The sequence below is a fragment of the Chiloscyllium punctatum genome, chromosome 21 (assembly GCF_047496795.1).
Source record: "Chiloscyllium punctatum isolate Juve2018m chromosome 21, sChiPun1.3, whole genome shotgun sequence".
Lineage (NCBI taxonomy): Eukaryota > Metazoa > Chordata > Chondrichthyes > Orectolobiformes > Hemiscylliidae > Chiloscyllium > Chiloscyllium punctatum.
In genome coordinates, this window is record NC_092759.1 from 72,607,717 (window position 1) to 72,633,480 (window position 25,764).

Below are 25,764 nucleotides of genomic sequence, written 5' to 3' on the forward strand. Positions count from 1 at the left end.
CCTGAATAATTACCTCCTGGTTACTTTGTGGTGCAGCTTTCTACAGTTTACACCATTTAAATAGTACTCTGTTCTTTTATCTCCTCCAAAACGAACAACCTCACGTTTTCGAAAGATATACTCCATTTGCCAACTTGTTGCCCACTTTTCCGGTGAATATCGCTCTGCAACCTGTTTGTAATCCTCTTGGAACTTTACTTTTCTGTCTTTGTTTACGACACTCCACAGGACACCCCCCCCACCCCCACCCCCACCCGCCACCCGCTCATTCTTCAAATTATTTACTGTGAGCACTGGGCAGTGGGAAGCATGCACACTTGCTGTCTTTTTAGGAATATTCTTTGGAATGAATGAGAGGCGTGTGCTGCCCATTGGTCAGAATTGTGACAACTTGCCCATCAAGCTGCATTCACCTTTTCCACCCCGTGTCTTATTGATGAGGCACAGCGGCAGCACGCAAGGAAAGAAAAGGAAACGAATCCTACCCTCCGTATCTTACTAACTATTGGAATATGGTCCAATGTGTCAATGATCTGCTCTGTTCAGTCACATGAAGTCCCAAGGTAGAAACTCATAGAAACCCTCGTAGATTTTTCCCTGAATTGAATGCTGACCTCCACAGGGGGTAATGTTAACAGTCATCCTGTGCCAGGAGGAGAGGATTGTGTGAGTTTCTGACCTAAACTGGCAGTGACAGATTTTATAAACTTGTGTTACAGGATATTACACCCGGACCTTCAGATGGTGATCTCAATAATTGTTGCACCGAACCCTGACAGAATTGCTGAGTGGGGGTTCATCCGCCACCTTCAACATTCCCTCTCCCCACCCCCAAGGCTCAGTGGCAGCACTGTGTAAAAGGTAATGTCAGCATTGTCCTTCCCGATCAAAGGGCTGCTCTCTCATAGGGAGAGATGACTGGTGGTTGTTAACCTGAAGTTTTCCACAGCCCAGGTAAGGGGAGAGTTTGGGAAGGAGAGTCCATTGATTGCAGATGGCTATTGTTGATGTGTATTAGTAACAACCATGTCATATATATAACTAATATTTTTAAAATTCAGCAAGTAACATCCTGTATACTTGGTAAACGAACTTGGTAAATCTCCTGTGTCCCCTCTAATTGACCCTGCCATTCTTCCGAATGTGTGGGGGATCTCTGTTTTGCACAGACCAACTGCTTTGTGTTCCTGTGGATGATGTCATCGTAGAACATCAGTTGCAGTAAACCTCACTGTCTGTAAGGGTGGGAGCGACACACTTGGAATGCCAAAGCTGACATGGCTATGGGCTAAATGCTGAAAAATGGGATTAGAATAGTTAATTGGTAGATTTCTTTACAGCACAGAGCCGATGGCCCAGGGAGCCGTTTTCTGTCCTGTAGGCCTCTAAGACACTTAATATCAGAATACAACAAGCCACATTTGAAATCAGGGCAGAAAAGGTGATATTAGAATAGATGATACATGATTGATTAATATTTTTGGGAGGAAAATGAGACAGATTAAAAAGACCATTCTGAAGCTCAGGGTGCAGGAATCTGAAATAGCGATGGGCTATCCTCAAGGCTGGAATTAAAGAGAGGCACATATTACAGAGATTTGTGAGGGTGCACAAGATTACAGATAGGGAGGGTGATAAGACTGAATGAGATTAGAGATAGCGAGGATTGTGAGATTGGAAGATGTTACAGATATTGGGGTGTTTGTAACAGCAGAAGTCGTGATTGTTCTGATGCTGGAGAGGAATTATAGAGCTAAGGAGGGATTGTGAGGCTTGATGCGATGTCAGTGATAGGGAGAGTTGTGAGGATGGAGGCATTCACAGAGATAGCGAGAGTTAGAGTCATAAAGTTATACAGCAGGGAAACAGATCTTGTGGTCCAATCAGTGCATGTTGGCCATAATTCCAAACTAAACTAATCGCACCTGCCTCCGCTTGGTCTATATCCATCCAAATATGTCCTATTTTTATGCTGATCTGAATGTCTTCAAAATATTGTATTTGTATTCACATCTACCACTTCCTCTAGAAGTTCATTTCACACGTGTAAAAATTTTAATAAACCTAATGTCATTTTTCAAAACTTTCTCATCGCTTCTCAAAATGAATGCACCTGGTTTTTGAAATTTCCTCTCCCGCAGCCATTCACCTTATCTGCACTCTTCGTGAATTTTTTAAACTTCGAATAAAGTCAAGCCTCAACCTCCTACGCTCCAGCCTCTCTTTTTCACACAATCCCTCCATTCCCAGCAACATCGTGGGAATCTGCTCTGAATCTGCTCCAGTTTAATAATATCCTTCCTATAACAGCGGAACGAAAACTGGACACAGTATTCCAGATGAGGCCTCACCAACGTCCTGCACAACCTCAACATAAAGTCCCAACTCCTATACTCACAAGTTTGAATAATGAAGGCAAGTCTGCTAAACACCTTTTAACCACCCCGTCTACATGTGACACAGACTTCAAAGACCTGAACCCATCCGTCTCTTCGTTCTTTATCACTACTCAATGCCCTACTTTTAATTAGTTTAAGTCCTGCCCTTGTTTGTTTTATGAAAATAAAATATTTTGCCAGGTGGGAGATTAGCGAGAGTTTCAGTGATCTTGATGATTGTCTGCAGGAAGTGAGGGTACAAATCCTATAGGGTTTCACGGATCAGATGGAGCGGTTGTTAAAGGTAATGAAGAATATATAGGAGCCAGGCGGTGTGATAGTTGGCTGTTTTCGAAAAGTCGAAGAACTGCAGATCCAGTCAGGTAGATTGGTTATCTTTCAGAAAGTTAGGAGACGATGGCAAGTAGATCAGGACTCTCCTGTGGCTATCTTCATCTCAAACAAGTACAATGTTTAGGAAAGCGTCAGGGGTCACAGACTCTCAGTGGAATATAGAACTTGCAGCCAAGTTGAGATTGGTTCCAATGAAATGAGAAGTATATCAGCTTCTAAATGATCGACTGTGGTAGGAGACTCTCTATTCTGCAGCACAGACTGCCGTGTCTGCAGCTGACAGTGAGACAGCAGAATGGGGTGGTACCTCCCTGTTGCCAGGGTCAAATGTCTGCCTTTAATATGCAATAATTGCGTCAGCCTCCACCACTTCCTCTGGCAGCTCATTCCATACACGAACCACCCTCAGCATGAAAGTTGCTCCTTAGCTCCCCTTCATATCTTTCTCCTCACACCCTAAACCTATGCAATCTATGCTTGGAATCCCCCACCCCATCACAAAGACCTCTTCTGTTTACCCTATCCGCTACCTTCATTATTTTATTAACCGGGACGAGGTCACCCCCTCAGCATCTGATTCGCCAGGGAAAAAAAAAAAACAGCCTATTCGGCCTCTTCCTACAGCTCAAACCCTCCAACCAGGGCAACATTCTTATAATTCTTTTATGAACCCTTTCCTGATTCTCAATATCCTTTCGATAGGCAGAGAACAGATTTGTACCCAATATTCCACATGTGGCCTCATCAATGTCCTGTACAAACACAACATGACCTCCCAACTCCTGTACTCAATGCTCTGACCAATAAAGGAAAGCATACAAAAGACTTTCTTCAATATCCTATCTAACTGCAACTCTACTTTTAAGGAAATATTAACCTGCACTGAGAGGTCTCTTCGTTCAGCAACACTACCAAGGAATTTACCATAAAGTGCAACAGTCCTGGTAAGATTTGCTTTTACAAAATGCAGCAGCTCACATTTATCTCAATTAAACTCCATCTCCCACTGCCTCGCCCATTAGCCCATCTGATCAAGACTCCATTGTAATCGGAGGTAACCGTCTTCGCTGTCCTCTGCACATTACTTGTAGTTTCATCTGCAAACTTACACGCTATACCTCCTATCTTCACATCCAAATGTCAAAACGTAGTGGACACAGCACTGTGGCACATCGCGGGTCACAATCCTCCAGTCTGAAACGGAACCCTGCACCACCACCCTTTGTCTTCTACCTTTGAGCCAGTTCTGTGTTCAAATGGATAGACTCCATGTATTCCATGAGATCTAACTTTGCTAACCAGTCTTCCATGGGGAACATTGTCAAGCGCCTTACTGAAGTCCATGTTGACCATATCCATCGCTCTGCCCTCATCAATCCACTTTGTTACTTCTCCAAAAGAAACAAGTTTTTGAGACTTGATTTCCCATGCACAAAACTGTGCTGACTATCACTAATCAGTCCTTGGTTTTCCAAATACATGCAAATACTTTCCCACAGGATTCCCTCCAACAATTTGGTAAGCACCGACATCCGGCTCACTCGGCTCTCCCTGGCGACACCGCCTGTCGCATGATATCTCTGTCATCCCTCTCTCTCGTCAACTCTATCTCTCTCTCGTCAACTCTATTTCTCTCGTCCACTTACTCGCCAACTCTCTGTCTCGCCCCATCTCTTCCCTGCTTGTGTCTCTCTCTTTCTTACCTGCTCTCTTGACTTCTCTCTCTCTCCCACTCTCTAGCCCTCTCTCCCTCTGTCATCCTTTCTCTCTCACTAACTCTCTTGTGCCCTGTCTCTACCTCTCACCCTCTCTCTCCATCTCTTTCTCTGTCTTGCTCTCACTCTGTCTGTCTCTCGCTCTGGCTCAGACTTAAACTCTCTGTTTCCCTGTCTGGTTCCAACATCCTCTTTCTCTCTCACACACACACTCTCTCTCGCCCCCTCTCTTGCGCTCTCTCTCTTGCACCCTTTCTCTCTCTCTCTCACTCTCTTCCCCCCGTCTCTAGTTCGCCGCATCTCTATCCCTCTCATTCGACTCCGTCTCTCACTCTCCCACTCATCCTCTTACTCTTGCCCACTCTCCGTATCTCGCTCTCTCGCACCCTTTCTCTCTCCCACTCGACCCTGTCTCTCTCGCTTGCCTCACCTCTCCCTCTCTCTCGATCCCCCTCTCTCGCTCGCCTCCACTCCCTCCCACTATCGCCCCACTTCCCTTTATCTCTCTCCCGCTCTCTTTCTCCTTCACGCCCCGCTCTCTATCTCTCTCTTTTGCCTTCTCTCTCTCTTGGTGTCTCAAACCCTTTCTCTCTATCACTTGCCCCTTTCTCGCTCTCGGTCTCAGTCTCACGCTCGCTCTGTCATTTAATTTTCTGCTCTATCTCGCTCTCGCCCTCTCTAACCTCTCTAACTCTACCTGTTTCTGTTCTCACCCTTTCTCTATCTTGCACTGTCTCTTACACGCTCTCTCTCCTCTTGGTCACTTCCACTGTCTCTCTCCCTCCTCTCACTTGCTCTCTCTATTTCTCACTCGCGCCCTCTCTCACACACTCACACACCGCACACTCTCTTTCTCTATCTCACATTGCTCTCTTTACCCTTCTCTGTGTCTCTTGCATTCCCCCCTCTCTCTCGTACTGTCTTTCTCGTTCTCTCTCTTGCATCTCTCTCTCTCTCTCATTCGCGCTGTCTCTTGGTCACACCCTCTCTCTCACTCTCTCTTGGCCCCACTCTCTCCTCTCTCTTGCTCTCTTGCGACCTCTTTTATCCCCTCACCCTCTCCCTCTCGATCCTTATCTCGGCCCCTTGAAAATCCCTCTCTCCCTGTCCCTTGACCCCCTTTCTCTCTCGCTCCCTCTAGCCCTCTCTCTCTCCCGCACCCTCTCTCTGTCTCTTTTTGTTCACTCACTCGCTCACCGATTGCCCAAACTCTCAACCCGTCACTGTCTCTCTCTGTCGTTCTCTCTCTCTCTCGGGCCCTCCTCTCAATCTCCCTCTCGACCGCCTTTCTAGCTATGTCTCTCGACCGTTTCTCTTCCTCTCTAGCCCATTCTAGAGCCCTCTCCCTTTCACTCTCTGTCTGTCTCGCACCCTCTGTCACTGTCTCGCTCTTGCTCTCTCGCTCTCTTGCCCTCTTGCCCCAACTCTTCGTCTCTTAATCCTCTCTCTCTCGCCAACATTTTATCACTCACTTTCTCTCGCCCTGTCTTACTCTCTCAACCTCTCTCTCTGTCTTGCACCCCATCTCTCAGTCTCACTCTCAGTATCTCACGCTCTCACCCCCGCCCTCTCCCATCCCTAGCTCTCCCTTGCCACCCTCACTCTCTCACACACGTGCACACCCTCTCTCGTACCCTATATCTCCATATTGCACCTTCTCGGTCTCTGCCCCTCTCACCATCTCTCTCTGTTTCTGTCTTTATCCGGTTCTCTTGCGGGTTCTGTCTCTCTCCCTCTCAAACCAGCTCTCTCGCTTGCTACCCTCTTTCTCGCACTCCTCTCTCTTACCCTTTCTCCCCCTCTCACTTTCCTCCTGCTCTCGCACGCTCACTGTCACCCTCTCTCTGTCTCACTTTATCTCTCACACCGTTTCTCTCTCTTGCCCCATCTTGCTCTCAATGTCTCTCACTCACTCTCTCTCTATCTTACGCCCTCCCACTCTTCCTCTCTCTCTCTTTCTCGTCCCCTGTCTTTCTTTCTCACGCCCTCTCTCTATTATTTCCTCCCTTTCGTGTATTCCATGCTCGCTCTCTTGCCCACTCTCCCTCTCTCTCTGTCTCTCCTTATGTCTCTCTCACTTCCTCCCTCTGTCTCACCCAATGTCTCTCTCTCTCTCAGCCCCTCTCTCTTCCCCTCGCTCTTAGTCTCTCTCACACACGCACCCTCTCTCTCGTTCTTTCCCTCTCTCTTGCACCCCTCAAGCACTCCCTTGTTCTGCTCTCTCTCTTTTGTGCCTGTTCTGTCTCAACTCCTTTCTCTCCGCCCTTTCTCCCCCTCTCCTCTCGCTCTTGCACCCTTTCTGTCTCTCTCTCTCACACTCTTGCCACCTCTCCCGGCACTTCCTTCCCTCTCTCTCTCAATCTCCCCTCTCTATCACATTCTCGCACCTATCCCTCTCTCTCGCTCTCTCGGCCTCCCCAGCTCTCTTCCTCTCTCTCTCTCTCCAACCCTTTCTCCCTCACTTTCTCTCTCTGTCTCTCGCTCCCCTGATCTCTCACTCTTTCACTCCACCCCTCTCGCTATCGCACTCTGATCTCTCTCTCTATCTTGTGTACACTCCCTATCTCTCTCACACCTCTCTCTGTCCCCTCTCTCTCTCACCATTCCCTGTCTCCTCTCCCTCTCTCACTTGCGTCCACTCTCTCATGTGCACACTTTCGCTCTCGTCCCCTCTCTTTCTCTTTCAGCTCGCCTCCCTATAATCCCTCTCTCTCGTGTCAACCATGCTCTACCTCTCACACACATTCTCTTGCTCTTTTTTTGTCTCTCCCTCTCTCTAGCCCTCGCTCATCACCCTCGCCCCCATCTCTATCGCTCTCCCTCCCCTCTCTCAAACTGACTCGCTTTCTCTCACACGTCCCCTCTGTCCCTCTCTTTCTCAACGCCTCGCTCACATCCCTCTCTCTCCCTCGCTTTTTCTTGCCCCTTCTCTCTCTGTCGCACCACTCTCTCTCTTCCCCACTCTTTCTCTAACCCACAAACTCTCTTTCTTGCACAACCTCGTGGTTCCACTCTTTCTCTTGCTCGGCTCTCTCTCTGTTTTGCGTCCCTTCTCTCTCATCTCCAAATTCGCTCCCTTCTCTTTCCGCCCTGTCTCTGTCGCCCCGACACTCTCACTCACTTCCTCTCTCTCTCGCAGTCTAATCTGTTTCTGTCCACCTCTCTTTCGCGCTCCCTCCCTCTCACCCCTCTGTCTCCTTTCTCTCTCATCCCACCTCTCTCCCCTCTCTCACTTGCAACCCTTCACTCTCTAATTTTCTCTCTTTTGCGCTCACCCCCTCCCTCGCTGCCTCTCTATTTCTCGCTCGCCCTATTCCATCTCTCTCATTTGCCCCATTGTCTCTCTCGCTCGCTCCCTCAGTCTCTCGCCAGCCCCTCCTCTCTCTCTGTCTCGCCCCATCTCTTGCAGTCTCACAGTCGCTCCCTCTATCTTTCTCTCACTTGCTCACTCTCTCTAGTGCCCTCTCTGTCTCTCTCTCTCTTTCGCACCCACTCTCAGCCCCTCCTTTATTGTCTCTCTCTTTCTCACTCATTTTCCCCTCTCTATCACTCGCTCTCGTACTATTCTCCCTCTCTTCCTTTCTCTCTTCTCCCTCTACACTCTGTCTATCTCGCCCCCTCGCTCTCTCTCTTTCTCTCAAACACCCTCTCTCTCGCCGTCACCTATTTTCTCCCACTCTCTCTCTTCCCGATCTCTCAATCTAGCACTCTCCCTCTCACTCTTGCCCTGTCTCTTCCTCTCATCCGCTCTCTGTCTCGCTGTCTCTCTCGCGCCCCTCTCTCACCCCTCTCTCTCCCTCGCTCTCTCACTCTCAGCCTGTGTCTCGCTCTCAACTTCTCTCTCTCTCTCTCTGTCTCTCTCGCCCGCTCTCTCTCATGCCCCTCACTGTCTGTTTTACCCTCTCTCTCCCTTGCCCCATCTCTCTCGCCTCCTCACTATCGCTCTCCCCCTCTCGCACCCGCTTTCTCTTGCTACTTTCTCGCTCTCATCCCTCTGTTCCTCCCCCTCTCTCTCAGACGCCATCTCTCTCTCGCCGTCGCCCCTCTCTCGCTCGTTCGCTCTCTGTCTCTGTCTCTCTCGCTCTTTATCTCACTCACGCCCTCTCCCTCTCCCTCTTGCTCTCGCCCTCTCGCTCGCTTTTATCCGCTCTCTCTTCTCCATGTCTCTCTCTGTCTATATCGACACCGCTCTCTCACACCCCTCTCTCTCTCGCCCCCTTTCTCCCTCACTCGCCTTCTCTCTCGCTCTCACCCGCTCTCTGTCTCTGTCTCTCGCCTGCTGTCTCTCTCACTTCCTCACACTCTCTCTTGCCCTATCTTTCCCCATGCCCCATTTCTCTCTCCCCCTCACTCTCTGTCTCCCAATTTCAAATTCTCTCTCTCTTGCTACTTTACCTGTCTCACACACGCTCTCTTTCTTGCTCGTACCCCTCTTTCTCTCGCTCACCATCTCTCTCTTTCTCGATCCCCCTGCTTTTGGTCTCTCACTCTCTTGCTCGACTCTCCCTCACTCATCACTCCATCTTTTACTCGCCTTCTCTCACTCTCACTCTCGAGCCCACTCTCTCTCTTTTGCTTCCGCACCCCCGCTCTGTCTCTCTCACTCACTTGTTCTCCCCACACTTTTTCACTCCTTCGGTCTCTCGTTTGCGACTCTCTCTCGCTTGCTGTCTCTCGCTCACCCCTTACTCTCTCTTTTGATCCCCCTCTCTCACTCAGTTATTTCCTTCAATCTCTCTCTCTCTAGATTGCCCCGTGTCTCCCTCTCTCTCGACACAGCTCCTCCCCCTCTCGCTCAAGCACACCCTCTCTCTCGCTGTCTTTCTCTCTCTCAACCAACTATCACACTCGATGTCTTTCTGATCTCTCTGTCGCCGCTCTCTCACGCTCCTCTCTCTCTTTTTTCTCACCCTTCTCTCTCTTTTTGCCCTCTCTCTCTCTCACTTGCCCCTCTCACTCTCACGCTCTCCCTCGTGCCCACATTATGTTTCGGTCGCTCGCTTGTTCGCCCCCTTTCTCTCTCTCTCTCACTCACCCCGTTCTCTCACTGTCCCACTCTCCCTAACTCTCTCGCCTCCTCTCTCTCTCGCTAGCCATCTCTCTCTCTTGCACGCCCTCTCTCTTTCTCTTTCACTCTCTCTCTTCCCCACTCTCGCTCTTGCTTGCATGTTCTCTCTCGCTTGCCCCTCCATCTCCCACTCAACCACGTTCTCTCACTCACTCGCTTCCCCCACTCTCGCTCTCGCTCCTTGCTCTCTCTCATTTGCTTACTCTCTGTCTCGCTCTTAATTTCTTGCTCTCTCGCCCTTCTCTCCCTCTCTCACCCCATCTCTCTCTCGTCCCTGTCTTTCTCGTTCTTTCTCACCATCTCTCGCGCTCCCTCTCTCACCCACTCTCTCTCACCCCATATCTCGATCTTTTGTTCACACACACACGCTCTCTTGCCATCTCACTCTCTCTCTCTCTCACTCTCTCAATCCCCTCTCTTTCTCTGTCTCGCCCTCTCTCCTTTTTGCAATCTCTCTCTCTCTCGCAAACTTCCTCTCTGTCTTGCTCTCGCTCTCTCACTCTCTCTCTCTCTCTCTCACTCTCGCCGCCTCTCTGGCTGAGAATTGGCAGATGGAGTTTTATTCAGATAAATACATGTTGCTGAATTTTGAGAAAGCAAATCTTAGCAGGAATCATACAATTAATAGTAAGGTCCTAGGGAGTGTAGCTGAACAAAGAGACCTTGGAGTGCAGGTTCATAGTTCCTTGAAAGTGGAGTCGCAGGTAGATAGCGTAGGGAAGAAGGCGTTTGCTATGCTTTCCTTCATATATCAGAGTATTGAGTACAGGAGTTGGGAGGTCATGTTGCAGCTGCCCAGGACATTGGTTAGGCCACTGTTGGAATATTGCATGCAATACTGGTCTCCTTCCTATTGGAAAGATGTTGTGAATCTTGAAAGGGTTCAGAAAAGATTTACAAGGATGTTGCCAGAATTGGAGGACTTGAGATATAGGCAGATGCTGAAAAGGCTGGGGCTATTTTCTCTGGAGCATCGGAGGCTGAGGAGTGACTTTAGAGAGGTTTTCAAAATTATGAGGGGCATGGATAATACAAATAGACAAAGTATTTTCTCTGGGGTTGGCGAGTTCGGAACTAGAGGGCAGAGGTTTAGGGTGTGAGGGGAAAGATATTTTACAGACTTAAGGGACAACTTTTTCACGCAGCGGGTGGTACGTATAAGGAATGAGCTGCCAGAGGAAGTGGTGGAGGCTGGTACAATTGCAACATTTAAGAGGCATTTGAATTGGTATATGAATAGGGAGAGTGAGGAGGGATATGCGCCTGATGCTGGCGGGTGGGACAAGATTGTGTTGGGATAGCTGGTCAGCATGGATGGGTTGGACCGAAGGGTCGATTTCTATGCTGGATATCTCCATGACTCTATGACTCGATCTCTAAGTCGCACCTGCTCGCTCCCTCTCTCTCTCGCTCTCTCCGCTCTCTCAGTCTCGCCCCAATCTCTCACTCTTTCTCTCTCCCCTCCATCTCCCTCTCTCTCACCCACTCTCTTGCCACTTCTGTCTCTCTCTCTCTCCCCTTTCAGACACTTTCGCACTCTCTCTCTCTCTACATCTCTCTCTTTCTCTCGACCCCACTGTCTGTCTCTCTCTCATCACGCTCTCTCCTTTGTCAGACTCCCTCTCTGTCCCTCTCTCTTTCTCGCCCTCTCTCTTGCCCCTCTCGCGCTCTCCTGCCCCTCTCCACTCTGTCCCTCTCTCTCTCTGTCTTTCGCTCACACACTCCCACTCTCTCCCCTACCTTTCCCTCTCTTGCGCGCCTCTCTTTTCCTGCCCCCAACTCGCTTTCTCTTGAGCAAATCTCTCACCCTCTCTCGTCCCCTCTCTTGCCCCATCTGTCTCTCTCTTTCTCTCTCTCTCGACGGCCCCTTTGTGTGGCCCACCCTTTGCAACGTCACACCCCTCTCACTTGCCCTCCTTCTCTACAGTCTCCCTCATGCTTTAGCTCCCAGTCGCCCCTCTATCACTCTCGCTCTCGCTCTATCTGTCTCGTCCATTGTCTCTCGCCCTCTCTCTCTCATGCACCAGTACTGTAACCCGCTCTGTCTTGCATCCCTCCCTCTCTCACTGCACCTTCGTGTGCTCCTCACTCTCCCACCCATTCTTTCTCGCGTCCACTCTCTCTCGCTCATCCCATTCCCTCTCTGATGTGGTGAAGGCTGGTACGATTACCACACTTAAGAGGCATTTTGATGGGTTTATGAATTGGAAGGGTTTGGAGGTATATTGTCCGGGTGCTGGTGGGTGGGACTAGATTGGCTTGGGATATCTGGTCAGCATGGACAGGTTGGAGCGATGTGTCAGTTTCCATGTTGTACATCTCCTTGACCACCCTCACTCTGTCTGTCGCAACCCACTCTTTCATTTGCCCACTCTCTCTCTTGCCTCATTCCCTCTCCCTATTGCTCAACACGCTCTTGCTCGCCAAATCTCTCCCTCCCGTCCCTCTCTCTCTCCTGCACCCACTCTCTCTCACTCACTCCATTCCCTCTCCCTCGACACCCTCTCACTCGCCAACTCTCTCTGTCTCTTGCTCACCCCATCTTGCTCTGTCTCATTCGTCTGCCACTCTCTCTTGCCCCCTCTCACTTACTCGCTCGCCCGCTTCGTCTCTTCTGCCACTCTATCTCACCATCAGTCTCTCTCTCTTGCTCCCTATTCCATTCGTTCTCTCTTGCACGACACCCCTCTCTCACTCGCCCTCTCAGTCTCACCTTCTATCCCTCTCTCTCGCTCACCCTCTCTCACTCTATCTCTCACTCACTCAAGTCCTCTCTTTCTCACAACCTCTATAACTTTCGCTCACCCCTTCTCCGTCTCTTACTTCCCCCTCTCTCTTGTCCCTGCTCCCTCTCTCTATCTCTCACCTGCTCTCTCTTGCACCTCTTTCTCTCGACCCCCTCTCTCTCATCCCCACTCTCTTTATCATGCACATTTTCACTCTCCCTCTCACTCGCTCCCACTCTCTCTCGCCTCCCGTACTCTATCCTGCACACTCTGTCTCTCACGCCCTCACTCACTCTCTCTTTCATATCTTTCTCTCTCTCGGCCTTTCTCTCAGTCTCTCGACCCTCTCGCCTCTGTCTTTCTCTTACTGTCTTACTGCTCACTCGCTTTCACACACTTTCTTTCACTCTCTCTCTGTCAACCCTCTTTCCCACCCACTCTCTCCCTCGCCACTTTTCACTCTCTCCCCACTCTCTCTCTTGAATGACCCCTCTTTCTCCCTCTCACTCATCTCTCTCTGTCTCTTGCCAACACCCTCGCTCTCTGTCGCGCCACTCCACTCTCTCACCCCACCCCTTCTCTCTAGCTCTCTCTCGCCCAATTCTCTCCCTCCCTCTCCCTCTCTCAGACACGTTCACCCTCTCACTCTTGCCTTCCCTTTTCCCTTCTCTCTCTCATCCCTCTCCTTCTCTCTCGCACCCTCTCTCTCTCGCACCCTCTCTATCTTGCTCACCCCCTCTGTCTCGCTCACCCCCTTTCTCTCGCTCTATCTCGCCCCCTCACTCTTTCACTCTGCCTCTTTTGCGCCCTTCTCTCTCTTGCCCCTTCCTCTGTCAGTCTTTCATTTCTCTCGCCTCTCTCTCTCTCACACACTCTCTCACCCCAACTCACTCTCACATACTTTGTCCCCCTTGCTCACTCAAGCCCACTCCCTCTCTCTCTCGCTCATTCTGTATGACTCGCCACCTTTCTCTCTCTCGCTCACCACATTCCTTGATCGCTCCCTCACTTCTCGCTCCCGAACTCTCTCACTTCTTTGCCCTCTTTTTCTCCTTCTACTAGTCTTTCTCTTTCGCTCGCAGACCCCCCCCCCTCTCTCTCGGTTACCCATCTCTCACGCTTGCACTCTCTCTCTAGCTGTCTCTTGCACCACTCACTCCCTCTGTCTCTAGGTCGCTCATACCCTTTCTTTCTCACATCCTTTATATCTCTCGATCACCCCTTCTCCGGATCTCACTTGTCCCCCTCTCACTCGACCCAGCTCTCCCTCTCTATCTCTGACCCTTTCTCTCTCTTGCACCCTCTCTCTCTCGACCCCCCCCCCAACCCACTCTGCCAAACTATTGTCTCTCTCGCCCTCTCTCTCTCTCTCGGTCTGTCCTCCCTCTCGCCTCTGTCTTTCTCTTACTTTCTCACCCCCACTCCCTCTCACACCCTCTATCAGCCTTGCTCACTCACATACACTCTATGTCTCTCTAGTCCTCTGTCTCTCGCCCACTCTCTCTCACTCATCACCTCTCTCTGTCTTGCTCATGAAATTCCCTTCCACTCTCGCTCCCTCACTCTCTCTCGTTCCCCAAACTCGCTCTCTTCTTTGCTCCCTCTTTCTCCTTCTAGCTCGTCTCTCTCTCTTGCTCGCATTCCCTCTCTCTCTCACTTGCACCCCCTTTCTAGCTCTCTCTCGCTCCACTCTCTCTCTCTTTCTCTCTCTCTTGCAGACCTCTCTTTTTTCTCGCTTTAGACTCCCTTTCCCTCTCTCCCCTCTCACTCATCCATTTGTCTCTCTCATCCATCTCCCTCTCTTGCCCTCTCTCTGTCTTGCCCTACCTCCCGTTCTCTCCCTCTTGCACGCCCCTCCATCTCTCTGTTTCTCTTGTCCCCTCTCTTTCTCTTGCACCCTCTCACTCTCTCTCGCCCCTCTCTCTCGCTTCCATTCTGTCTCGCTCGCTCACTTCCACACTCTCCCCTTTCGTCTCCCCCTCACTCACTTGCATCTTCTCTCTCCCCTCGCTCCTTTCATCCCCTTTGTGTCTCTCACCGTCTTTCCCTCTCTCTCGTCACATTCACCGTCTCTCACTCCCCAACTCCCTCTCTATTGTTTTCCACCTCTTTCTCCCTATCACTAATCTCTGTCTCTCGCAAGCCCCGTCTCTTGCTGCACCCACCTCTCTGACTTGCCCCCTCTCTAGCTCTGTCTCGCCCCCCCCAACTGTCTCCTTCTCTCTCACACCCTCTATCTCTTGCACCCTCTCTCTCTTTCAGGCCCTCACTCTCCATTTCTCGCTTTTTCACGCCCTTGTCTCGCTCGCCCTTCTCTCTCCACCTCTCTCTCTTTCTCACCGCTTCATACTCTCTCCCTCTCTGTCTTTCGCGCCCTTCTCTCACACCCATCCACTCGAGCTCTCTCGTCCCTGTCGCCTCTCTCCCTCTCTCTCATTAAACCCGACTCGCTCGTACATACTCTCTTTCCCTTGCTTATTCACTCTCTCTCACCTTCTCTCTCTCTGCCTTTCTCGCTCGTCACCTTTCTCTCTCTCGCTCGCCACATTCCCACTCCCTTGCTCACTACCTTTCTCTCTTGCTTGCCACTTCTTTCTCCCTATTGTTCATCTCTCACTTTCGCTCTCTCACTTCACCCTTTTGTCTCGCTCGACCCCTCTCTCTAGCTCTCTCTCGTCTCTCGCTCTCTCCTTCACTCTCTCTCTCAGACTTCGTCTCTCTATGTCCCGCCTCCTCTTTCCCTCTCTCTCACCCTCTCTCTCTCACCCCTCTCTCCTTCTCACCCTTTCTCTCGCACCCGCTCTCACTTGCAACCTCTCTCTTTACCACACCTCCCACTCTTTCTCTCCCCTTTGCACGCCGCCTCTCTCTCGCTCCCCCCTCTCGATCACCCCCGCTAACCTCTCCCTCACCCTGTCTCCCAGTCGCCCTCTTTCTCTGTCTCACACCCAGTCTCTCTCTCTGTCTCTCTCTCATCCACGTCTCTCTCACACACACCCTCTCTCTATTTCTTGCTTACCCCCGGCTCTCTTTCTATCCTTCTGGCACTCCCTCGCTCTCTCATCATTGCACACTATTTCTCATCCCCTTTCCTTCTCTTGCACCCTCTCTCTCTAGCGCCCCCTCTCTCTTGTTGACCCCTTCTCTCTCTTCCTCTGCCTCTTGCACGCTCCCTCACTCTCGATCGTCCTCATTCTCTTTCACACCCCACCCTCTCTCTGTCTCTCGTCCCTCTTGCCTCTTTTTCGCTCAGTCTCTAACCCCAACTCGCTCTGAAACAGACTCTCTCCTTTGCTCTCTCACGCTCACTCTATCTCGCTCCCTCCCTGTCTCTCTCTCTCTCTCTCTCTCGCTGTGTCTCACACCCCCTCTTTCTCGGCCACTCTCTCTCACGCAATGTTTCTCTCTCGCTCGCCACTTTTCCAATCTCTTGCTTGCTCCCTCTCGATCTCTGTACCTCTCTCGCGCTAACCCACAGTACCCTATCTCCCCCATTCTCTCGCACTCGCTCTCTCACACGCACCCCATCACTCTCACCCTCCCTCTCTCTCCCTCGCTCACCATCTTTCTCTCTGACTCGCCACATTTCGTTTCTCTTGCCCGGTTACCCCCCTCTCTCTTGGTTGCCCATTGTTACTCCTTCTCGCTCATCTCACTCTCCCTCTCTCTCTTTCTATCACTCCAACCCTCTCTCTTGCTCTCCCTCTCTCTTGTTCCAATCTCTCCCTCTTGTGCGCTCTCTCACCGTCTCTCTCGCTCTCCTCCTTCTCTCTCTCTCACCAGCTCTTTCACTCCTCCGTCTCACTCACACACTCTCTCTCTCGTTCACCCCTGCTTTTCATCTCTCGTCCCTTCCCTCTTTTTCGCCCTCTCTCTCTCATTCCCTCAGACTTGCCTCACTGTCTCGCTTACTCACACCTTTTCTCACTTTCTCTCTTGCTTGCCATCCCGTCTCTCTCTCTCTCTCTCTGTCTCGCTCTCACTCCGGTCTCTCTCTGTTGGATGATCTTTCTCTCTCTCTCGCCCTCTCACTTTCTCACCCCACCTATCTGTCTTGTCCGTTTTCTCTCTTGCCATCTCTCTCTCTTGCATTCTCTTTCTCTCTCTTTTTCTTTCGCCCTCTCTCTCTCAACCTTTGTCCCTTTTTCACTCTCTCTTGCACAATTCCTCCCTCTCTCGCTCACTCTCTCTCTCTCGCCCTCTCTCTCACTCTCTCCTCTCTCTCACACTCGTTCTCAATCTTTCTCTCCCGCCCTCTCCACACTCTCTCTATCTTGCTCCCTTACTCTTTCTTGCCCTCTCCCTCACCCCACCATTCCTTCGCCCCCTCCCGCATTTTCGCTCTCTCTGTCTCGCTGTCTTTCTCTCTCTCTCATGCCCTAACTCTCTCACTCTCTCTCTTCCCAATCTCTCTCTCTCCCCTCTCTCGCGTGCCCTCTCTCTCACACATGGCGTGTCTCTCTCAGTTTGCACCCATCTTTCGCTGGTACCCTCTTTCTCATGCTCACTCCATTCCCTCTCTCTCGCTCACCCCTTTCCATTTCTCTGGCTTGTAAACACTCTCTCTCTTGTGCCTAAATCCTTCGCTCGGCCTTTACCTCTCTCTCTCGCTCACCCACGCCTCTCTCACTCTCTCCCTATTCCTCACTCTCTCTCTCGCCTGCCTTCTCTCTCTCGCCAGCCATCTCACTATCTCTTTCGCCCCTGTCTCCCTCTTTTGCTTGCCCATTCTCTGTCTCTCTCTTGCCTGCTCTCGCTCTCAACTGTCAGCCTTCCTCTCCCTTTCCATCCATTCTCTGTCTTGCCCCTCTCTCTCCCTCCTCTCTCTCAGTCTCTCTCTCTAGCTCTCGATCGCTGTCTCTGTCGGCCACCACCCTCTCTCTCTGCCTGTCTGTCTCTCACTCTCTTTCGCTCGCGCTCTCTGTACATACATACGTATATATCTCGCCCACACACTTCCACTCTCTCTCCCCTTGCCTATCTATCTCTCGCGCTCCTCTCTCTCCCCCTGCATCCACGCTCACACTCCCTTTTCCTCGATCTCGACCACATCTCACTCTCCCCCTCGTCCCCTCTCTTGCACCATCTCTCTGACTCTCTCTCTCAACCGCACCATTCTCTAGCCCACCCCTTGTATCTCATCTACCAATCTCTCTTGCCCTCCCTCTCACCTTATCTCTCACCGTTTAGCACCTTCATTATCCCTCCCGCTCTTGCTCTCTCAATCTCTTCCTCTCTCTACCTCTCTCTCGTGCACAGTCCCTCATATCCACTGTCTCTTGCAGCCCTCAATCTCTCCCCCTCGCTCAACCTTTCGCACCCTCTCGCCCCCCTCTATTCCTCTCGCTCTTGCTCTCTCGCTCTCATTCTCTCTGTCTCGTTCAACATCCCTCGCATCTGCTATCTCTTGCCCCCCTGTCTGTCTCACTCACCCCCGCTCTCCTGCTCGCTCCTCAAACTCTGCACACCCACCCTTTCGGTTGGCTCTTCTCTCTCACTCACCCCACTCCCTCTTTCTCGCTCGAAACCCCTCTTTCTCTCTCTCTCTCTCTCTCTCTCTCTCTCTCTCTCTCTCTCACCCAATCTTTGTCATGCTCCCTGTCTCTCCTGCTCGACCCATTTCGTCTCTCTCTGCTCAACAGCCTTCTATCACTCGCCATCTCCATCACTCTCTCCCGCACCGCATTACTTCTCATGCCCACTGTCTAACTCTCGCTCTCTCCATTCCCTCTCTCTGGCTCAACACCGTCTCACTTGCCAAGTCTCTCCCTCACCCCTGTCTCTCTTGTACCCACCATGTCTCTCGCCCACTCTCTCTCTCTCTCTCTCTCTCTCTCGCTCACCTCATTCTCTTTCCTCTCGCTCACAAACTCTCTCTATCACTTGTTCACCCCATCTCGCTCTTTCTCCCACTTGCCCACCTCTCCCTCTCGTCCCCCTCTATCTCTTCAGTCCCCTCTCACTCTCTAGCTTGCCTCTCTGTCATTCTATTGCACCAACTCTCACTTTCGGCCACCCTCTCATTCACCCCATTCCCGCTTTCTAACTTGACTCCACAATCCCACTCGCCAGTTCTCTCTCTCTCTCTTGCTCGCCCTCTCTCCCTCGCCATATCTCTCTCTATCTCATGCTCGCACACGCCCTGCCTCTCTCATGCCCTCTTTTCTCTCGATCTCGCCCCCTCTCTCACTCCATCTCTTGTTCTCTCCTGTCCGTTCTCAAACTCGTACCCTCTCTCTCTCTCTCGCTCTCGCTCTCCCCTCTTTCTCAATCTCGTTCGCAATCTTCTCTCTCTGTCCTGCCCCCTCTCTATATCTCTCATTATCTCTCGCTTCCTTACTATCTCCCTTGCTCTACCTCTTTCTCTCTCCTCCCCACTCCCTCACTCTTGCTTTCTCGATCTCGCACCCTCTCTCTCTCGCTGTCTTTCTCTCTCTCGCCCCATCTCGCTTTCTCTTCCCCTGTCTTCCTTTCTAGCGCTGTCTCGTGCTCTCTCTCTCGCCCTCTCTCCTTTTCTCACTCTTCACACACTCCGTCTCTGTCTCAATCTCTCTGTGTGGCCCCCTCTCTCTCGTTCCCTCTTATCGCAATCTATCTCTCTGCTGCTGCCCCTCTCTCCCTCTCTCTCTCTCCCTCTTTCGCTTCCTTACTATTTCTCTTGCCCTCTCTCTTGCTCTCTCACTCACTCCATTCTCTCTCGCTCGGCACCCTCTCTCACTCATCAACTCTCTCTCTCTTGCTCACCCCTAATTGCTCTTTCTCTGAATTGCCCACCTTTCTCACGCCCACTCTCTCTCTCTCTCTCTCTGAACCCTCGATCTCGCCCACTCTCTCTTGTCTCTCTCTCTCGCCACCTTTCTCTCTCACACTCTCCATGTCCCCTCTCTCGTGCCATTCTACTCTCTCTGGCTCCCCAACTCTCCCTCTCTTGCTTGCCCACTTTCTCCCTCTAACTCGTCTCTCTATATCTCTTGCTGCTCCTCTCTCGCTCCACCCCACCCTCTCACTCACTCCTCTCTCTAGCTCTATCTCGCCCCACTCTCTCCCACTCGCGCTCTCTCTTAGACTCACTGTCTCTCTCGCTCTTGCCTCCCTTTTCTCCCTCTCACCCTCTCTCTTGCACTAACCATTCTCTGTCGCACCCTCTCTCTTTCGCAACCTCTCACTCTATCTCTCTTGCTCACACCTGCTTGTCTGTCGCTCTGTCCCCCGTCTCCGTCTCGCCCCTCACTCTCTCTCTCTGCATATTTCATGCCCTTCTCAGGACCCCTCAGTCTCTCACTATCTGCATATTTTGCACGCTTCTATCTCTCGCCCCTCCTCTCTTGGTCTCGCTTCCCTCTCGTCAACCCCTCTCACTCTCTCATCCACATTCGCTCTCACAAACGTTCTCTACCTTATTCGCTCACGCCCACTCTCTCTCTCGCCCTCTCTCTCTCCCTCTCTAACACCCACTTTCTCAGCCAATCGCTCTCACTCGCCACCTTTCTCTCTCCCGCTCACCACATTCCCTCTCTCTCTCGCTTGCTCACTCTCTCTCGATCCCAAACTCGCCATGTCTCTTTTTTGCCCCCTCTTTCTCTTTCTGGTCGTATCTCTCTATCGCTCACATGCCCCTCTCTCTCTCACTTCACCCATCTCTCTCGCTTGCATCCTCTCTCTAGCTCTCTCTCGCTCCCACTCTCTGCCTCTCTCTCTCTCTCACTCTCTTTCTCTCTCTCGGGCTCCCTCTCTTTCTTGCTCTAGCCTTCTATTTCCCTCTATCTCACCCTCTTCTCTCATCCCTCTATCTCTCTCGTCCCAATCTCTCTCTTGCCCCCCAATCTCCATTCCTCATCACTTTTCTCTCTTTCTCTCCCTCATGCATGCTTTCCCAGCTCCCTCGCCTCTGCTCTCTCTATCTTTCACTCCATCTCTTTCTCTTGCAACAACTCTCTCTCTCTCTCGCACACTCTCTTTCTCGCTCGCTCCCACTCTCTCTCTCGACCCCTTCTCTCTCGCTTGCACCCTCTCTCTCATGCCCTTCCTCTCTCTCTCTCTTTCGGGCCCCTTTATCTCGCCCCCTCTCACTCGGTCTCTCCTCTCTCTCACCCACTCTCTTCCTCCCCACCTTTCTCTCGCTCCCCAACTTTCCGTCTTCTTTGGTCCCTCTCTCTCCCTCTCGCTCCTCTCTCTCTCTCTCGCTCTCAAGCGAAACCTCACTCGCTGCACCAATGTCTCTCACTTGCTCCCTTTCTCTATCTCCTCCTAACCCTCTCTCTCTCTATCTCTGACCCTCTCTCTCTCTTGCGCTCTCATCACCTCTTCCCCTATCCTATCCCTCTCTCTCCATTCCTCACTCTCCCATCCCTCTCTCTCTCGCACCCTCTCTCTCACGCAGACACCCTCTCTCACTCCCTCCCGCTCTCTCTCTTGCTTGCCCATTTATTCTCCCCCTCGCAAATCTCTCTCTCTCTGTCGCTGTACCCCTCTCGCTCGTCCTCTCTCTCTCGCTCTGTCTCGTCCTCTCTATCTCTGTCTCTGTCTCTGTCTCTGTCTCTCTCTCTCTCACTCGGGCTCCCACTTTCTCTCGCTCTCGCCTCCTCCTTTACTCTCTCTCTCTCTCTCTCTCTCTCTCTCTCTCTCTGTCACGCCCTCTCTCTTGCGATTGCAAGACCCCTCTCTCTCTCCCGTTTGCACTCTGTGAACTCTCCCTCACCCTCTCTCTTTTTCTCACCCATTCTCTCTCTCCCACCCACTCTCTCTCTCTCTCTCCATTACCCTATTTCTCCCATCCATCTTTGTCTCTAATCCCTCTCACTCTCTCTGGCACACTCTATTTCTCTTGCTCACCCCCGGCTCACTTTTTCTCCCTCTTGCACGCCCCCGCTCTTTCTCTCTCTCACCCCTGCTCTCTATCTCTCGTCCCCCTCTTTCTCTTGCATGCTCTCTCTCTCGCCGCTCTCACGCTCTTACACCCAGTCTCTCTCTCGCTCGCCCTCTCCTATTCTCTCTCTCGTTCCCTCCCTCTCTTGGTCTCTCTCTCTGTCATCCACTCTCTCTCTCTCTCTTTTCTACCCTTCTCTCCCTCGTCCGCTCTCTCAGTCTCGCTTCTCCCTCTCCCTCTCCCTCTTGTTTTCACCCCATCTCTCTCTCCCACACTCTCTCTTTCTCTCTCTCTCGCTCGCCACCTTTCTCGCTCACCACATTCCCTCTCTCTCGTTCGCGCCCTCGCTCTCTCACTCCCCAACTCTCTCTCTTCTTTGACGCCTTTTTCTCCCTCTCACTCGTCTCTCTCGCTCGCTCGCATGCCACTCTCTCTATCCCTCCACACATATCTCTAACTTGCCCCGGCTCTCTAGCTCTCTCTCTCTCTCTCTCGCATGCCACTCTTCCCTCTCTCATTCATACTCACTTTTTCTCTCTCTCCATCTCACTCTCGCCTCCTCTTTCCCTCTTTCTCACCCTCCATCTCTTGGACCCTCCCTCTCTTGCAGCCACACTCTCTCTTGCACACACTCTCTCTTTCGCCCTCTCTTTAACCCGTACCCTCGCTCTCTCATGCCCTCTCCCTCTCTCTCTAGCTCACTCACCTCTCATTTTCTCTCCCTCTTGCAAGCCCCCTCTCTCTTTCGCTTGGCCCCTGTCTCACTCACCCTTGTGCTCTCTCTCTCTATCTCTCGTCCCTTCATTAGCACCCATCTATCTTTGCACCCTGTCTCTTTCTCGCACCCTGTCTCTCTGTCTCATGCCCCAATGCTGTCTTTCTTGTCCATTCTCTCTCATGCCCCGTCACTCTCTCTTGTAACCCCTCTCCCTCCCATTCCTGCACTCTGTCTCTCACCCTTCTGTCTGTTGCGCCCTTTGTCTCGATCTCTCGCTTCTCTTTCTCTGCCTCTGTCTCTCTTTCTGTCGCCCCTCCCTCTCCCTCTCCATGTCTTTCGCGTTCTTCTCTCTCTTGCTCCACTTTCTCGAACTCTTGCCTCTGTCTCTCTCTTATGCACACTCTCTCACTCCCACTCGCTCTCAAACACTTTCTCTCCCTACTCATTCTCAACCACTCTTTCTCTCGTTTTTTCTCTCTCTCACCACTCTCTCTCGCCCACTCTCTCTCTCTCGCTCGTCACCTTACTCTATCGCTCGCCTCATTTTATCTTTCTTCCTGGCTCCCTCCCTCTCTCTTGCTTGCTCCTTCTTTCTCTCTCTCTCTCTCTCTCTTTCTCAGGCTCCACCCCTCTCTCTTGCTCACCAACTCTCTCCAGCTCTCTCTCATCCCCACTTTCTCCCACTTGCTCTCTCTGTCTCGCTGTCGCCTCATCTTTCTCACTCTCTCACACAATCTGTTTTTCGCACCCTCTCTCTCTCTCGCAGCATCACTCTTGCTCATCCCTTCCCTTTCTCTCCCTCTTGCACGCCCTCCTCTCTCTTCCTCGCCCCCTCTCTCTCGCTCACACTCTCTCACCCAATGCCTCACTCACCCACTCTCTCTCTTTTCCTCACACCATTCCCTTTCTCTCATTCGACTCCACTCTGTCGCTTGCCAAAATTTTCTCTCTTGCTCGCCCCTCTCTCTCGCTCACTTCCACAATAACTCCTGCTCACCCCTTCACTCTATCTCACTCTGCTTCTCTATCTCGCCCCGTCTCTCACACTCTCTCGCTCATTCCAACTCTCTCTCTCTTGCCCCGTCTCTTCCCCCCCTCTCTCTCAACCCCCCCGCTCTCTCTCTTTGCCTTTCTTTCACAACCCTCTCTCTCCTGCTCCTTTTCTCTCAGTCTATCATATATCTATCTCTCTCTCTGTCTCTCTCTTTTTCTCGCCCCCACTCGCTCTCAAACGCTTTCTCTCCCTTGCTCTCTCACACCCACTCTCTCTCTCGCTCTTCCTCTCTATCAATTCCGTCGCCCACGCTCTCTAAATATCTCACTTGACACCCTCACTCTCTCTCACTCTCTCTTTCTCTCTCGTCCACCCCTCTCTCGCTCTCTCTCTCTCTCAGACTCCCTCTCTCATTCCCTCTTGCTCTCATTCTCGCCTCTCTCTCTCACATCCTTTCCCACATTTTCTCTCACTTTCTCGCACACCCTGTTTTTCTCTCGCTATCTCGCTCTTGCCCTCTCTCTCTCTGTCGCACCCTTTCCTTCTCGACCCCTGTCTCTCTCTCTCTCTCTCTCTCTCTCGCTTGCCCCCACAATTGCTCTTCCTTACGACCCCTCTCTCCCTCACTTGCCACACTCTCTCTGTCTCACTCTCACATTCTCCCTCCCTGTCGGCGCCTCTCTCTCTCTCGCTCGCCAACTGTTTCTCTTCCTTGCCGCATCCAACTCTCTCTCTCTGCTGCACACGCTCTCTTGCTTACCCCGTTTCCTCTCTCTCTGTCGAATCCCCACTCTCACTCGCCCCTTGTCTCTCTCTTGCTCGCCCCATCTCTCCCTCTCCCTCACCCGCTCTTCCTCTTTCTCAGTCGCTCACCCCTCTCTCTCTCTTCCTCGCCGTCATTCGCGCTCACAATCTTTCACTCCCTTGCTCTCTCGCACCCAATATCTCTCACTAGCTCTCTCTCTTTCTCTGCCGCTCCGTATCTCAGTAACTCTCTCTCTTGTTTGCTTCCTCCTTCTCATTCTCGGTCACCTACTTTCTCTCTCGCGCACGACCGCTCTTTTTCGCTCTCTGTCGCCCACACGCTTTCTGTCACGTTTGCCCCTCCAGCCCTCGCTCTCTCTTGCTCTCTCACTCTCTCTCGACCCCTCTCTTTCTCTCGAACGTTCCCTCTCTCTCTCATACCACCGTTGTCTCTCACTCGTTCCCATCTCTCTCTCACTCACCATCTCTCTCTCTTGCTTGCTCCATCTTTCACACTCTCGCTCGCTTCTTCTCTCTGTCACAATCCCTCTCTCTCTCATTCTCTGTCTCTCTCGCGCCCTCTCTCTCGCTCGCTGCCTTTATCCATCTCTCTCTCTCTCATGCCTTCTCTCTCTTTCTCTCTCTCGCTTCCTCATCTCTTTCTCTCTCTTGCCTGCTCTCTCCCTTTTGTCCCCACTCTCTCTTGTGCCCCTCACTCTCTCTTCCACCCTGTCTCTCACACACATCCCCTCATTATCACTCTCTTTTGTGCCCTTCTCTCTCTTGCATCGTCTCTCTCTGTCTCTCGTCCCTTTCTCTCACACCCACCCCTCTCTCCCGTTCTCTCACCTGCTCGCCACCTTTCTCTCTCGCTTGCCAAATTTCATCTCTCTTTGTTGCTCCTTCTCTCTCTCTTGAGTGCCTCTTCGATTTCACTCTCGCTCACCTCTCTTTCTCTCTCTCACTCCACCCATCTCTCTTTCTGACCCCCTCTCTCTCTAGGGCTCTCTCGCTCCCCTCTCTCCCTCTTGTTCTCTCAGTCTCTTTCTCTCTCACTCTCGTCTCTGCATTACCTCTCTCTCTCATCCATTTCTCTATCCACCCTCTCTCTCTCATGGCCTCGCTCTGTAGCTCACCCCTCTCTCTCTTTCTCTCCCCATTGCACGTCCCATCTCTCTTGGTCGCCCCCTTGCTCACTGTCATTCGCCTCCTCTCTCTCTTGCTCACCTGCTCGCCACATGTCTCTCTTGCTTGCCCCATCTCTCGACTCTTGCTCGCCTCCTCACTTTCTCTGTCTATCTCTTTCGCTCTCGTCTCTCTCTCACTCTCTCCCACCATCAATCGCTCTCACACTCTTTCTCTCCCTTGCACTCCAGTGCCCACTCTGTCTTAGCTCCCTCTCTCTCTCACACGCGCTACGTTGCCTCGCTTTCGCTCGTTCCCTCTCTCTCAGGACCACTCTCGCTCTCTTGCTTGATCTCTCTTTCTCACTCTCCCTCGTCTCTTCCATCTCTCTCGCACAGCCCCTTTCTCTCGCTCTCTTTTGCCCACACACACTCTCTCTCTCTCTCTCTCGCTCTCGTTTCCCTACTCTCTCTCACAGACTCCCTCTCTTTCAATCTCGCCGCCTCGCACCCTCTCTCTCAGTCTCTCTCTCTCAGCCCCTTTCCCGTCCCCTCGTCCCCTCTATCTCTGTCTCAAGTCTCTCTCTCGCTTGCACCATTCCCCCTTTTCTACCTCTCTCTGTTTCTCGCACGCCCCATTTATCTCCCTTTCTCGCTCGCCCTCGCATCCTCTCTCTCTTTCCCTGTCACTCTCTCCCGTGCACGATCGTCCCCTCTATTGCTCTCCCTTCCGCCCCCTCTCTCCCTCGCTTGCCACACTGTCTCTGTCTCTCTCTCTCTCACTGGATTTCTCTGTCGCGCCCCTCTCTCGCTCCTCTTTCTTTCTCTCACGTGCCAACTCTCTCTCTCACCTACAGTGTCTCCCGCCCACACTCTTTTGCCCACTATCTCTCTTGCTCGCTCAACCTGTTCTACTCTATCACTCGACCCCTCTCTCTTCCTTGCTCGCTCTATCTCTCTCTCTCTCTCCCTCACTCGCTCGTTCTCTCTCTTTCTCTTGGTCGCCCCATCTATCTCTCTCTCGCTCACCACGCTCTCACTTGCCAACTCTCTCTCTCGCTTGCTTCGTCCTTCGCA